Raw genomic sequence first — 15,853 nt, forward strand, 5'->3', positions numbered from 1 at the left:
ATGATGCAGGGTTGCGATGCAGTTGACTTGGTGGACGAGGGCCGGCGAGGCCGGAGGCGGAGCAAGGCGGCGGCGGACTGGGCCTTGGGCGTCGCGGCCGGATTGAGCACTGCTCGATGCAGAGGTGGGCGCTGGCTCGCTGCTCCTCCCGAGACGAAGCAGGGGTGCGATGCAGTTGACTTGGTGGACGAGGGCCGGCGCCTTGACGACTCCGGCAAGGCAGAGAGGCCTAGGACGGACACGGGGAAGACGGATCCGTCCGTTTGCCGGCTGGATCGGGAGGTGGGCAAGCCCAGGCGGTGTGTGGCAACGGTTGAAGGTGCCGGCGGCCATGAAGCTCCGATGGTGGCGCTGCACAGAGTAAAAAAACGGAGGGAGCTGAGGTCAGGCAGGAGATGGAGAGCACGGGAACGAGGAGAGGCCGAGGCGCAACTGTGTGTGCTCTGCTCACCGGCGGCCTAGCCGACGAGCCGGCCGAGCGGCAGTGGACTGGCCAGCGAAGGAATGGAGATGTTGTGGATAAGGGGGCACACAGTGTGCAGCTCGGTGGGGAGTAGCGCCTGTTGCTATTTGTCTCCCTATGTATCAAAATATAAGATGTTAATGTCAAAAAGAACATTTTATATTTTGATACAGATAAGTATATTGTTACTTTCAATCAAACATCGTATTAACTTACTTTCCTTCGTTTGTGTTTATTGAGTGTTTGTCCGGGCTGTGGCTTTCAAAAGTCTGATTGTAATTCGAGATCGACGGTATCTCCACAAAGTTCCCCTCTATCCGTCTGAACTTTCCCGATCATCTATCTAGGCATCCACTCTATGTGTGCAAGGGCTCGGCCTCCTCTCTGATACCGCTGGTAGAGGGTATGGAGAGCAGACTTCCCACCTAGTGAGCATCGCTGCTCTCTTGTGGGGAACGATTGGCGCTTGACGGACACGTGCTAGCCGCGATGCCCCTGCACCTTCTCATGGACATGGCGCTATGCCCTGCGATCCTCAAGCAGGTGGCCCGCATCATGCGCGATTTTCTTTGGCACGGACGACGCGATGCGAATGGTGGTCACTGCCTGGTTAATTGGCAAAAGGTGTGCCATCCTCTGTCGCTCGGAGGGCTAGGGATCCCGGACCTGCGCACCGGAGTGGCTCTGCGTATGCGTTGGATGTAGTTTCCAACGGAAGGATCCATCCAGGTCATGGCACCACCTGCATCTGCTTGGTGATCCCGAGGTGCGGGCGGTGTTTCAAGCGTCCACGGCTTTGGACTCTGGGTGATGGCAAGGCTTGTCGTTTCTCGGATGATCATTGGCTCGATAGACGATCCTGGGCACCTCTATACATCAAGATCTTCGTCCGGCTGGCACTTCAAGATTGTTGATGCACGGCTCAATGCCTCGAGAGGCATGGCCTGCCCACAAGCCGACATGGCTTCTATGCGACCATGAGTCCGATTTCATGCACCATCTGCTATCCGCTTGTCCATTCTCACGTCAAGTTGGGTACGCTATCCTCTCCTGGTGTCGTGCAACCATCCAACCGCCGGACGCGAGCGTTCAATTTCTCGACTGATGGGCTACCTCCCACGCCACCTACCCGGCTAGCCTCAGGAAAGGGTTTGCGTCGCTCGCCATGTGCCTGATCGATTTGGAATCACTGGAATGCATGTGTCTTTGATGGCGATCTCAAACATAACTGCCACCATCAAGGAGGACGCGCGGAGCTGGACCAAATTTGGGGCCAATGGATTGCTTGGAATCCTCCCGATGTAACCTATAATATGCTCTCGCTGTTGTGCTCACGGTAGCCCCCATGCCGACCTCGCGAACGTGGGTTCATACCGTATATCTGTATTCTTGCTACTCTATTCTATCTATCAATGCAGTGATACGCAGTCTCTTGTGTATTTGTGAAAAAAAGTTGTGACAACACTGTTGTGGTGGGAAAGTTAAAAAAAATGCAATTATTACTTCTATTATCTAAAGGAACAAAGACAAATACATATAATTATAGAAGAAAAAACAAAACGGAGAAACTTACACTTTTGATCTATTGGACATAATTTGTCGATGTCGCATGTTTGACATCATCTATTTAGTACTATATATAACCATTGTATATAATCAAACCAGAGTAGTTGTTATCATCTTGTCATGATATCCAGTATAAAATTCATGCAAAAAACTACTAAATGAAATGTCTACCCTCAAAAGAAAGGGAAAAAATGTTTCTCTCCTTTCTTTTAAAGAAAACGAGCTTCAAGACGTTAGTACTGAAAATTTGGGACTGAGACCAGTCGACTGAAAATGAGACAGAATCGTTTTCAACCTTCCGATGCAGAACCGACGGGCTAGATGACTTCTTTTACTTTCGATCGGTTTTCGTGTTCATCTTCTACCCTGAGCTGCCAGACATACCACTGGTCCAACCGCTTGCTATCGTCGCCGGCGGTGTTCCCCCGCCTACCTCGCCGCCCCTCCTCCCCCACCCTCAACCGCCGCCCACCACTGTGTTGGGATTGCCCTCGGCCATCCCTCTAGCCCCAACGAACATCCAGATTTCCCTGGCGAACCTGCCCCCCACCCCTAAGATAGATACGCAGTGAGCCTGCCACCCTAAGATAGACACCCGGTGAGCCTGCCATTCAAAGATGACCCAGGGGTTGTTGCTTCTCCGGTGAGCCGGCCGTTGATGCGTCCTTCATGCGAAATCGACTGACCAAAGTATCATTTCAGGCGACTGGCATCCAACTAAACTGCTGAATTTCAACTTTCAGTTTGGTTGCCGGACTATTTCTTACTTGAAGGGTGAGAGAGACTTGCACATTTTTTCCCTTCGGATGTAAAGTTTGGTTAAGTTCATAGAAAAACTATCAATATCTACAACTGAATAAAACATGAAAATAGATTTCATGATAGATCTAAGGAAAACCTTAAAAACCATCCACTGATTTCTCTCTCTTAAGCCTCCTTCGACGCTTGCCACACGTCCATGTGGGCTGGCGCTCTCTCACCGCTTTATTGCTTTCTCTCCGTTATTTCTTCTTCACAAACGTGAGTCACTCATTCGTTATCTCCGTTTCTTCTTCCATTAGTACACCACAACACACACCAGCGTCCATCGCCCTTCGCCTTAGACCGGTGCCGCCACCACCACCGCCTCGCGTTGCTGCAGCCCCGCTCCTGCAATACCGAAGTTTTGCGCCGCCGCTGCAAGCCACCGTTGCCGTTTTGCAAGCACACGGGTCCAGATGCTACGAGGGGCAGCGACCAGGGGGGCAGGGGGCACGGCCGCCTATGCGCGAGCACCGGCTTGGCTACGAAGTCAACGTTGTAGCCTGGGGGGCGATTTGCTCAGCATCTCTGTTGAAGACGTGCGTCGATCTTGCATACGCGGGCCACCGCCGAACTACTACGACTGCACAACAATGTTGTGGGGGCAGCGAGCGTCGCTGCAAAAGACAACTTCGAGCACCACTTCAGCGGAAGAGGGCATTGACGCTGCACTGGCCTTCGATGTTGTGCAACACGACGAAGAGCGGCAAGGTTGCAGTGGCTGGCGTTGTTGTGCCACACGACGGACGCTCATTGGCGGCCGCCAGTGCTGCAATGCAGAGCTCGTCGACGGGTTAGTGATGCTCCGTCAGGGCTGCAAGAAAGCGTTGCCGGAGTTGCAGTGAAGCGCCACAAGGTCGTTAAATCTCCATCGAGGTTGCAATGGAGTGCCGCGGCGGTCATTGAAGCTTTGCCAGAGCTGCAGCGCCGCAGGGTCATTGAATCTTCGTCGGGGCTGCAATGGAGTGCCACGGGCGCCGTCAGTGCTTTGCGCCGAGCGCTGCTGTCATGGAAGCTGTGACAGCTTTGGTTGTTGCTATCGAACGGCCAGCTTCCATCAGATCGGACACCTATTTAGGCGGATGATTTCCTAGGAAATCATCCGGTTGATTTGTAGCAACCCCCTAGATCTAATGATACATAGGCAACGTAGATGTTGGTATTTTTATAAATTTGATCAAACATAGAAATTTTGGATTGCGAAAGAATATATACATGTCGTACGGAGGTACTATCTTGGGAGTGTCATTTTAAGACGAACTGAAGCCTCATTTTTGTTACATTCACAAGAAACAAAAAAGGCTCATTTATGTGCCCCTGGTTCCTTAGTTCTAGTCATTCATCCCCACGATCTTAACTTTTGCTCACTTTTCCCCACTCCCTTGCCTGAAACCCTCAGAACTGGTCACAGTGGATGTTGCCCTCGGGTCAATGACTTGACCGTTAACTCTAACGAGTGGGGCCGCATAGGGTCGAGTCCACATTTTGACCGTTACATGCTAACCAGTGGAGCCGCGAAACTGACACTCACTGTAGGGTTCCCCTCACTGTTGTTGGAAATATGCCCTAGAGGCAATAATAAAAGGATTATTATTATATTTCCTTGTTCATGATAATTGTCTTTTATTCATGCTATAATTGTATTATCCGGAAATCATAATACACGTGTGAATACTTAGACCACAACATGTCCCTAGTGAGCTTCTAGTTGACTAGCTCGTTGATCAACAGATAGTCATGGTTTCCTGACTATGGACATTGGATGTCGTTGATAACGGGATCACATCATTGGGAGAATGATGTGATGGACAAGACCCAATCCTAAGCATAGCATAAGATCGTGTAGTTCGTTTTGCTAGAGCTTTTACAATGTCAAGTATCTTTTCCTTAGACCATGAGATCGTGTAACTCCCGGATACCGTAGGAGTGCCTTGGGTGTACCAAACGTCACAACGTAACTGGGTGACTATAAAGGTGCACTACAGGTATCTCCGAAAGTGTTTGTGGGGTTGACACGGATCGAGACTGGGATTTGTCACTCCGTATAACGGAGAGGTATCACTGGGCCCACTCGTTAGTGCATCATCATAATGAGCTCAAAGTGACCAAGTGTCTGGTCACGGGATCATGCATTACGGTACGAGTAAAGTGACTTGCCGGTAACAAGATTGAACGAGGTATTGGGATACCGACGATCGAATCTCGGGCAAGTAACATACCGTCTGACGAAGGGAATAGTATACGGGGTTGTTTGAATCCTCGACATCGTGGTTCATCCGATGAGATCATCGAGGAGTATGTGGGAGCCAACATGGGTATCCAGATCCCGCTGTTGTTTATTGACCGGAGAGCCGTCTCGGTCATGTCTGCATGTCTCCCGAACCCGTAGGGTCTACACACTTAAGGTTCGGTGACGCTAGGGTTGTATGAATATGAGTATGCAGCAAACCGAATGTTGTTCGGAGTCCCGAATGAGATCCCGGACGTCATGAGGAGTTCCGGAATGGTCCGGAGGTAAAGAATTATATATAGGTAGTGCTGTTTCGGCCATCAGGAAAGTTTTTTCGGGGTCACCCGATATTGTATCGGGACCACCGGAAGGGTCCCGGGGGTCCTTCGGGTGGGGCCACCTATCCCGAAGGGCCCCGTGGGCTGAAGTGGGAGGGGAACCAGCCCCTAGTGGGCTGGTGCGCCCCCCTGGCCCCTCCTGCGCCTAGGGTTGGAAACCCTAGGTGGGGGGCGCGCCCCACTTGCCTTGGGGGACACTCCACCCCCCTGGCCGCCGCCCCCCTTAGGAGATTAGATCTCCCAGGGCCGGCGCCCCCCCTGGGGGCCTATATAAAGGAGGGGGAGGGAGGGCAGCTGCACGCTGTGTCTTGGCGCCTCCCTCCCCCTGCTACACCTCTTCCTCCTCCCGCAGCAGCTTGGCGAAGCCCTGCCGGAGTCCTGCTGCATCCACCACCACGCCGTTGTGCTGCTGGATCTTCATCAACCTCTCCTTCCCCCTTGCTAGATCAAGAAGGAGGAGACGTCATCCGCTCCGTACGTGTGCTGAACGCGGAGGTGCCGTCCGTTCGGCGCTAGGATCTCCGGTGATAGGATCACGACGAGAACGACTACTTCAACCCCGTTCTCTTGAACGCTTCCGCACGCGATCTACAAGTGGTATATAGATGCAATCTCTCTTCTATCACTCGTTGCTTAGATGAACTCATAGATGGATCTTGGTGAAACCGTAGAAATTTTTTTATTTTCTGCAACGTTCCCCAACAGTGGCATCATGAGCTAGGTCTATGCGTAGTTCTCTATTGCACGAGTAGAACACAATTTTGTTGTGGGCGTAGATCTTGTCAACTTGCTTGCCGCTACTAGTCTTATTTTGCTTCAGCGGTATTGTGGGATGAAGCGGCCCGGACCGACCTTACACGTACGCTTACATGAGACAGGTTCCACCGACTGACATGCACTAGTTGCATAAGGTGGCTAGCGGGTGTCTGTCTCTCCCACTTTAGTTGGAGCGGATTCGACGAAAAGGGTCCTTATGAAGGGTAAATAGAAGTTGACAATATCACATTGTGGTTATTCGTAGGTAAGAAAACGTTCTTGCTAGAACCCAATTGCAGCCACGTTAAAGATCCAACAACAATTAGAGGACGTCTAACTTATTTTTGCAGCAATTGTCATGTGATGTGATATGGCCAGAAGTTGTGATGAATGATGAATGATATATTGTGATGTATGAGATCATGTTCTTGTAATAGGAATCACGACTTGCATGTCAATGAGTATGACAACCGGCAGGAGCCATAGGAGTTGTCTTTATTTTTTGTATGACCTGCGTGTCATTGAAGAACGCCATGTAAATTACTTTACTTTATTGCTAAACGCGTTAGCCATAGAAGTAGAAGTAGTCGTTGGCGTGACAACTTCATGAAGACACGATGATGGAGATCATGGTGTCATGCCGGTGACGAAGATGATCATGGAGCCCCGAAGATGGAGATCAAAGGAGCTATATGATATTAGCCATATCATGTCACTATTATATAATTGCATGTGATGTTTATTATGTTTATGCATCTTGTTTACTTAGAACGATGGTAGTAAATAAGATGATCCCTTATAATAATTTCAAGAAAGTGTTCCCCCTAACTGTGCGCCGTTGCTAAAGTTCGTCGTTTCGAAGCACCACGTGATGATCGGGTGTGATAGATCCTTACGTTCACATACAACGGGTGTAAGACAGTTTTACACATGCATAAACACTTAGGATTAACTTGACGAGCCTAGCATGTATAGACATGGCCTCGGAACACAAGAGACCGAAAGGTCGAACATGAGTCGTATGGAAGATACGATCAACATGGAGATGTTCACCGATGATGACTAGTCCGTCTCACGTGATGATCGGACACGGCCTAGTCGACTCGGATCGTGTAACACTTAGATGACTAGAGGGATGTCAATCTGAGTGGGAGTTCATTAAATAATTTTATTAGATGAACTTAATTATCACGAACTTAGGCTAAAGTCTTTGCAAAAATATGTCTTGTATATCAAATGGACAACGCTCATGTCAACATGAACTTCAATGCGTTCCTAGAGAAAACCAAGCTGAAAGATGATGGCAGCAACTATTCGGACTAGGTCCGGAACCTGAGGATCATCCTCATAGCAGCCAAGAAAGATTATGTCCTAGAAGCACCGCTAGGTGAAGCACCCATCCCAGAGAACCAAGACGTTATGAACACTTGGCAGTCACGTGCTGATGATTACTCCCTCGTTCAGTGCGGCATGCTTTACAGCTTAGAACTGGGGCTCCAAAAGCGTTTTGAGCAACACGGAGCATATGAGATGTTTGAGGAGCTGAAAATGGTTTTTCAAGCTCATGCCCGGGTCGAGAGATATGAAGTCTCCGACAAGTTCTATAGTTGTAAGATGGAGGAAAACAGTTCTGTCAGTGAGCACATACTCAAAATGTCTGGGTTGCACAACCGCCTGTCCCAGCTGGAGATCAACCTCCCGGACGAGGCGGTCATTGACAGAATCCTTCAGTCGCTCCCACGGAGCTACAAGAGCTTTGTTCTGAACTACAATATGCAGGGGATGGTGAAGACCATTCCTGAAGTATTTTCAATGCTGAAGTCAGCAGAGGTTGAAATCAAGAAAGACCATCAAGTGTTGATGGTCAATAAGACCACTAAGTTTAAGAAGGGCAAGGGTAAGAAGAACTTCAAGAAGGACGGCAAAGATGTTACCGCGCCCGGTAAGCCAGTTGCCGGGAAGAAGTCAAAGAATGGACCCAAGCCTGAGACTAAGTGCTTTTATTGCAAAGGGAAGGGTCACTGGAAGCGGAACTGCCCCAAATACTTAGCGGACAAGAAGGCCGGCAACACTAAAGGTATATTTGATATACATGTAATTGATGTGTACCTTACCAGTACTCGTAGTAACTCTTGGGTATTTGATACCGGTGCCGTTGCTCATATTTGTAACTCACAGCAGGAGCTGCGGAATAAGCGGAGACTGGCGAAGGACGAGGTGACGATATGCGTCCGGAATGGTTCCAAGGTCGATGTGATCGCCGTCGGCACGCTACCTCTATATTTACCCACGGGATTAGTTTTAAACCTCAATAATTGTTATTTAGTGCCAAGTTTTGAGCATGAACATTGTATCTGGATCTCGTTTGATGCGAGATGGCTACTCATTTAAATCCGAGAATAATGGTTGTTCTATTTATATGAGAGATATGTTTTATGGTCATGCCCCGATGGTCAATGGTTTATTCTTAATGAATCTCGAACGTAATGTTACACATATTCATAGTGTGAATACCAAAAGATGTAAAGTTGATAACGATAGTCCCACATACTTGTGGCACTGCCGCCTTGGTCACATTGGTGTCAAGCGCATGAAGAAGCTCCATGCTGATGGACTTTTAGAGTCTCTCGATTGTGAATCATTTGACACATGCGAACCATGCCTCATGGGCAAAATGACCAAGACTCCGTTCTCCGGAACAATGGAGCGAGCAACTAACTTATTGGAAATCATACATACTGATGTGTGTGGTCCAATGAGCGTCGAGGCTCGCGGAGGATATCATTATGTTCTCACTCTCACTGATGACTTAAGTAGATATGGGTATGTCTACTTGATGAAACACAAGTCTGAGACCTTTGAAAAGTTCAAGGAATTTCAGAATGAAGTAGAGAATCAACGTGACCGAAAGATAAAATTCTTACGATCGGATCGTGGAGGAGAATATTTGAGTCATGAATTTGGTACGCACTTAAGGAAATGTGGAATCGTTTCACAACTCACGCCGCCGGGAACACCTCAGTGTAACGGTGTGTCCAAACGTCGTAATCGCACTCTATTGGATATGGTGCGATCTATGATGTCTCTTACCGATTTACCGCTATCATTTTGGGGATACGCTCTAGAGACAGCTACATTCACTTTAAATAGGGCACCGTCTAAATCCGTTGAGACGACACCGTATGAATTATGGTTTGGGAAGAAACCTAAGCTGTCGTTTCTAAAAGTTTGGGGATGCGATGCTTATGTCAAAAACTTCAACCTGAAAAGCTCGAACCCAAGTCAGAAAAATGCGTCTTTATAGGATACCCCAAGGAAACCATTGGGTATACCTTCTACCTTAGATCTGAAGGCAAGATCTTTGTTGCCAAGAACGGATCCTTTCTGGAAAAAGAGTTTCTCTCGAAAGGAGTAAGTGGGAGGAAAGTAGAACTCGATGAAGTACTACCTCTTGAACCGGAAAGTAGTGCAGCTCAGGAAAATGTTCCTGTGGTGCCTACACCGACTAGAGAGGAAATTAATGATGATGATCAAGGTACTTCGGATTAAGTTGCTACTGAACTTCGTAGGTCCACAAGGACATGTTCCACACCAGAGTGGTATGGCAACCCTGTCCTGGAAATCATGTCGTTAGACAACGGTGAACCTTCGAACTATGAAGAAGCGATGGCGGGCCCAGATTCCAACAAATGGCTAGAAGCCATGCAATCCGAGATAGAATCCATGTATGAAAACAAAGTATGGACTTTGACTGACTTGCCCGATGATCGGCGAGCGATAGAAAACAAATGGATCTTTAAGAAGAAGACGGACGCGGATGGTAATGTCACCATCTATAAAGCTCAACTTGTCGCTAAGGGTTATCGGCAAGTTCAAGGGATTGACTACGATGAGACTTTCTCTCCTGTAGCGAAGCTTAAGTCCGTCCGAATCATGTTAGAAATTGCCGCATACTATGATTATGAGATATGGCAGATGGACGTCAAAACGGCATTCCTTAACGGTTATCTTAAGGAAGAGCTGTATATGATGCAGCCGGAAGGTTTTGTCGATCCTAAGAATGCTAACAAAGTATGCAAGCTCCAGCGATCCATTTATGGGCTGGTGCAAGCATCTCGGAGTTGGAACATTTGCTTTGATGAGATGATCAAAGCGTTTGGGTTTATGCAGACTTATGGAGAAGCCTGCGTTTATAAGAAAGTGAGTGGGAGCTCTGTAGCATTTCTCATATTATATGTAGATGACATACTTTTGATGGGAAATGATATAGAATTCTTGGACAGCATTAAGGCCTACTTGAATAAGTGTTTTTCAATGAAGGACCTTGGAGAAGCTGCTTACATATTAGGCATCAAAATCTATAGGGATAGATCGAGACGCCTCATAGGTCTTTCACAAAGCACATACCTTAATAAGATTTTGAAGAAGTTCAAAATGGATCAGTCCAAGAAAGGGTTCTTGCCTGTATTGCAAGGTGTGAGATTGAGCTCGGCTCAATGCCCGACCACGGCAAAAGATAAAGAAGAGATGAGCGTCATCCCTATGCCTCAGCCATAGGATCTATTATGTATGCCATGTTGTGTACCAGACCTGATGTAAACCTTGCCGTAAGTTTGGCAGGAAGGTACCAAAGTAATCCCGGCAAGGAACACTGGACAACGGTCAAGAATATCCTGAAGTACCTGAAAAGGACAAAGGACATGTTTCTCATTTATGGAGGTGACGAAGAGCTCGTCGTAAAGGGTTACGTCGACGCTAGCTTCGACACAGATCTGGATAACTCTAAGTCACAAACCGGATACGTGTATATGTTGAATGGTGGGGCAGTAAGCTGGTGCAGCTGCAAGCAAAGCGTCGTGGCGGGATCTACATGTGAAGCGGAGTACATGGCAGCCTCGGAGGCAGCGCATGAAGCAATTTGGGTGAAGGAGTTCATCACCGACCTAGGAGTCATACCCAATGCGTCGGGGCCGATCAAACTCTTCTGTGACAACACTGGAGCTATTGCCCTTGCCAAGGAGCTCAGGTTTCACAAGAAGACCAGGCACATCAAGCGTCGTTTCAACTCCATCCATGAAAATGTTCAAGATGGAGACATAGATATTTGCAAAGTACATACGGATCTGAATGTCGCAGATCCGTTGACTAAACCTCTTCCACGAGCAAAACATGATCAACACCAGAACTCTATGGGTGTTCGATTCATCATAATGTAACTAGATTATTGACTCTAGTGCAAGTGGGAGACTGTTGGAAATATGCCCTAGAGGCAATAATAAAAGGATTATTATTATATTTCCTTGTTCATGATAATTGCCTTTTATTCATGCTATAATTGTATTATCCAGAAATCGTAATACACGTGTGAATACTTAGACCACAACATGTCCCTCGTGAGCTTCTAGTTGACTAGCTCGTTGATCAACAGATAGTCATGGTTTCCTGACTATGGACATTGGATGTTGTTGATAACGGGATCACATCATTGGGAGAATGATGTGATGGACAAGACCCAATCCTAAGCATAGCATAAGATCGTGTAGTTCGTTTTGCTAGAGCTTTTACAATGTCAAGTATCTTTTCCTTAGACCATGAGATCGTGTAACTCCCGGATACCGTAGGAGTGCCTTGGGTGTACCAAACATCACAACGTAACTGAGTGACTATAAAGGTGCACTACAGGTATCTCCGAAAGTGTCTGTTGGGTTGACACGGATCGAGACTGGGATTTGTCACTCCGTATAACGGAGAGGTATCACTAGGCCCACTCGTTAGTGCATCATCATAATGAGCTCAAAGTGACCAAGTGTCTGGTCACGGGATCATGCATTACGGTACGAGTAAAGTGACTTGCCGGTAACAAGATTGAACGAGGTATTGGGATACCGACGATCGAATCTCAGGCAAGTAACATACCGTCTGACGAAGGGAATAGTATACGGGATTGTTTGAATCCTCGACATCGTGGTTCATCCGATGAGATCATCGAGGAGTATGTGGGAGCCAACATGGGTATCCAGATCCCGCTGTTGGTTATTGACTGGAGAGCCGTCTCGGTCATGTCTGCATGTCTCCCGAACCCGTAGGGTCTACACACTTAAGGTTCGGTGACGCTAGGGTTGTATGAATATGAGTATGCAGCAAACCGAATGTTGTTCGAAGTCCCGGATGAGATCCCAGACGTCATGAGGAGTTCCGGAATGGTCCGGAGATAAAGAATTATATATAGGAAGTGTTGTTTCGGCCATCGGGAAAGTTTCGGGGTCACCCGGTATTGTACCGGGACCACCGGAAGGGTCCCGGGGGTCCACCGGGTGGGGCCACCTATCCCGGAGGGCCCCGTGGGCTGAAGTGGGAGGGGAACCAGCCCCTAGTGGGCTGGTGCGCCCCCCTGGCCCCCCTTGCGCCAAGGGTTGGAAACCCTAGGTGGGGGGCGCGCCCCACTTGCCTTGGGGGGCACTCCACCCCCCTGGCCGCCGCCCCCCTTAGGAGATTAGATCTCCCAGGGCCGGCGCCCCCCTGGGGGCCTATATAAAGGAGGGGGGAGGGAGGGCAGCCGCACCCTGTGTCTTGGCGCCTCCCTCCCCCTGCTACACCTCTTCCTCCTCCCACAGCAGCTTGGCGAAGCCCTGCCGGAGTCCTGCTGCATCCACCACCACGCCGTTGTGCTGCTGGATCTTCATCAACCTCTCCTTCCCCCTTGCTGGATCAAGAAGGAGGAGACTTCATCTGCTCCGTATGTGTGTTGAACGCGGAGGTGCCGTCCGTTCGGCGCTAGGATCTCCGGTGATAGGATCACGACGAGAACGACTACTTCAACCCCGTTCTCTTGAACGCTTCCGCACGCGATCTACAAGTGGTATGTAGATGCAATCTCTCTCCTATCACTCGTTGCTTAGATGAACTCATAGATGGATCTTGGTGAAACCGTAGAATTTTTTTTATTTTCTGCAACGTTCCCCAACAACTGTAACCTGAATCAGATCGAGTCGCTTCTGCGCCGCCCCCTCCGCCGCCGTCGTGCCGCTTCTATCGCTGTCGTGCCGCCTCTGCCGCATCTACCCTCTCTCCCCATCTAGGATTAGGAAGCGATGTCAGGGGAGCATCCCGTCCGGCGCATCGACCGTGGAGATGATTGGGTCGAATCAGAGGCGGATAATTCATGGATTCCACCTGGGTAAGCACCATTTTCCTCTCAAATTGATTAGGAGATCCATAAATTAGGTTGTATTTGACCACCGTTGGCGTGAATCAGTGCAATTTATCTAAAAAAAATCAGCCTAACTGCGCCCTTTATCTTATTTCAATCGAATAGGGTTGATCCTACACTTGCTTTTCGGCTGGCGTTAGAATGGAAACTAGCGAGTTGCATGGAACTAAACCATGTTTGATTTCTGGTTTTCTATCCTAAAGTGGTAGAAACCAACATTTTGTTCGCAGATTTCCGCGAGGCACTCTATTGTGAGTATCCGTGGAGCCCTGCCAATGCTGTTGAACTGAGATATTTCGACAGTACTGAGCAGAAATTTGTCCCATTAACTTGTGATGAGCATCTGGGATTGCTATTTAGTTTGAATGCTGACAGCCGTTTCGGTAAAATCCATATCGATGTGCTTCAAGCACGCAAACAACGTATCCCGAAGGGGAAGGGTGTTCAGACATCATCTGTCTCTGCTAATAGCAAGCATTCTCTCACTCCTTGTAGGTCGAGACCAAGTAAACCTAGTGGTCCTGAAAGCCACAACATGTCGGCTGCCGCTAATTCTGCCAATTTTGCTCTCCCTTCTGCACCTGATGTAGTAGTAGATGCAGAGCCTGACGAGGAAGTGACTCGACATGATGATGAGGATGAGATTCTATTCCCTGAACTGGTAGATAGAATCAGTCAACAGGCAGTGGAAGATGAATATCCAGAGGAGCCTAGCAGCCGTTCTAGATTTGATGACACTGATGATGAAGAGAGGGAGGAGAACATCGACTCCTTAGTTTTACAAGAATATGATGGTGGGGACATGCCAACAATTGAGTGGAACAGGGAGAATCCTGAGCTTACTCCAGGAACCATATTCGAATCGATGGTGGACTGTCGTAATGCACTGACTACATACTGCATTCTTCCTATGAGGTTGATAGGAGTGAGCCACGAAGATTCACTGTTCATTGCCCTTATGATAGGTGTAGGTGGAGGTTGCATGCATCCACTACGCTAAAGAGCAAATTGCATGCAAACACGTAGTGGAGGTTGCATGCATTCACTAGGTGTAGGAGGAGCTGCGAAGTAAACGTTGCAGCATGGGGGGCGATTCGCTCAGCATCTCTGTTGAAGACGCGCGCCGCCGTTGCATACTCGGGCCACCGGCGAATTACTACGGCTGCACAACAGTGTTGTGGGGGCAGCGAGCGCCGCTGCAAAAGACAACGTCGAGCACCACTTCAGCGGAAGAGGGCATCGACGCTGCACTGGTTGGCAATGTTGTGCAACACGACGGAGATCGGCAAGGCTGCAGTGGTTGGCATTGATGTGCCACACGACGGACTCTCATCGGCGGCCGCCGGTGCTGCAATGCAGCGCTCGTCGGCGGGTCAGTGATGCTTTGTCGGGGCTACAAGAAAGCATTGCCGGAGTTGCAGTGAAGCGCCGCAAGGTCGTTGAATCTCCATCGGGGTTGCAATGGAGCGTCGCGGCGGTCATTGAAGCTTTGTCGGAGCTGCAGCGCCGCGGGGTCATTGAATCTCCGTTGGGGCTGCAATGGAGCGCCGCGGGCGCCGTCACGGCTATGCGTCGAGCGCTGCTGCCATCGAAGCTGTTGTGCTGAAGCTTTTTGCCGTGCTGGCTCCGATGCTGCGAGGTAACCGACGCATTTGAGAAGGAAGACGAGGTAGTCTATGCTCCGGTGTTGCAAGGTAGTCGCGTGATCGACGGAAGAACAGAGAATGACGGCTTCCATCAGACCGGACGGCTGTTTAGGTGGATGATTTCCTTGATTTGTAGCAACCCCCTAGATCTAATGATACATAGGCAACGTAGATGTTGGTATTTTTATAAATTTGATTAACATAGAAAGTTTGGATTTCGAAAGAATATATACACGTCGTACGGAGGTAGTATCTTGGGAGTGTCATTTTAAGACGAACTGAAGCCTCATTTTTATTTCATTCGCAAGAAACAAAAAAAGCTCATTTTTATTAGATACTACATCACTGGATCCAGTATACAACTCCTCTTGTCGAACTTACAAGCAAAAACAAAAATCCTTATGCTGGCAGAAAATATCCTATGGAGCTTAGGCTTAGGTGCACCCCCTTATCTAGCCATCTATCTCTGCATCATGATTCGTGCAAGAATTTTTCTCTTTTTTGTTTCTTCCAAATAATACAACATATGAACTTAAAACTTTTGCAAAATAGCAAAACATTCTTACTACAATGAGAGAAAAAACTTTCAGATTTTTTTCGTCCATCATAAGTAGTAAAAATAACATTTTTAATAAAGAAAATCTCATTTTGTATATTAATAACTGTCAAAAATCTATACGTTTTTTCACTCATTATAGTAAGAATGTTTTGCTATCTTGCAAAGTTTGAAGTTCATATGTTGTTTTATTTGAAAGAAACAAAAAAGAGAAATTTGTACGCTGTAAGTTAGTTATCTAGCACGGATCTCAAAGCTATATTGGAGGGTATGGATAGAAGGTGTCC

This window comes from Triticum dicoccoides, chromosome 3B (genome assembly GCF_002162155.2).
Source record: "Triticum dicoccoides isolate Atlit2015 ecotype Zavitan chromosome 3B, WEW_v2.0, whole genome shotgun sequence".
Taxonomy (NCBI): domain Eukaryota; kingdom Viridiplantae; phylum Streptophyta; class Magnoliopsida; order Poales; family Poaceae; genus Triticum; species Triticum dicoccoides.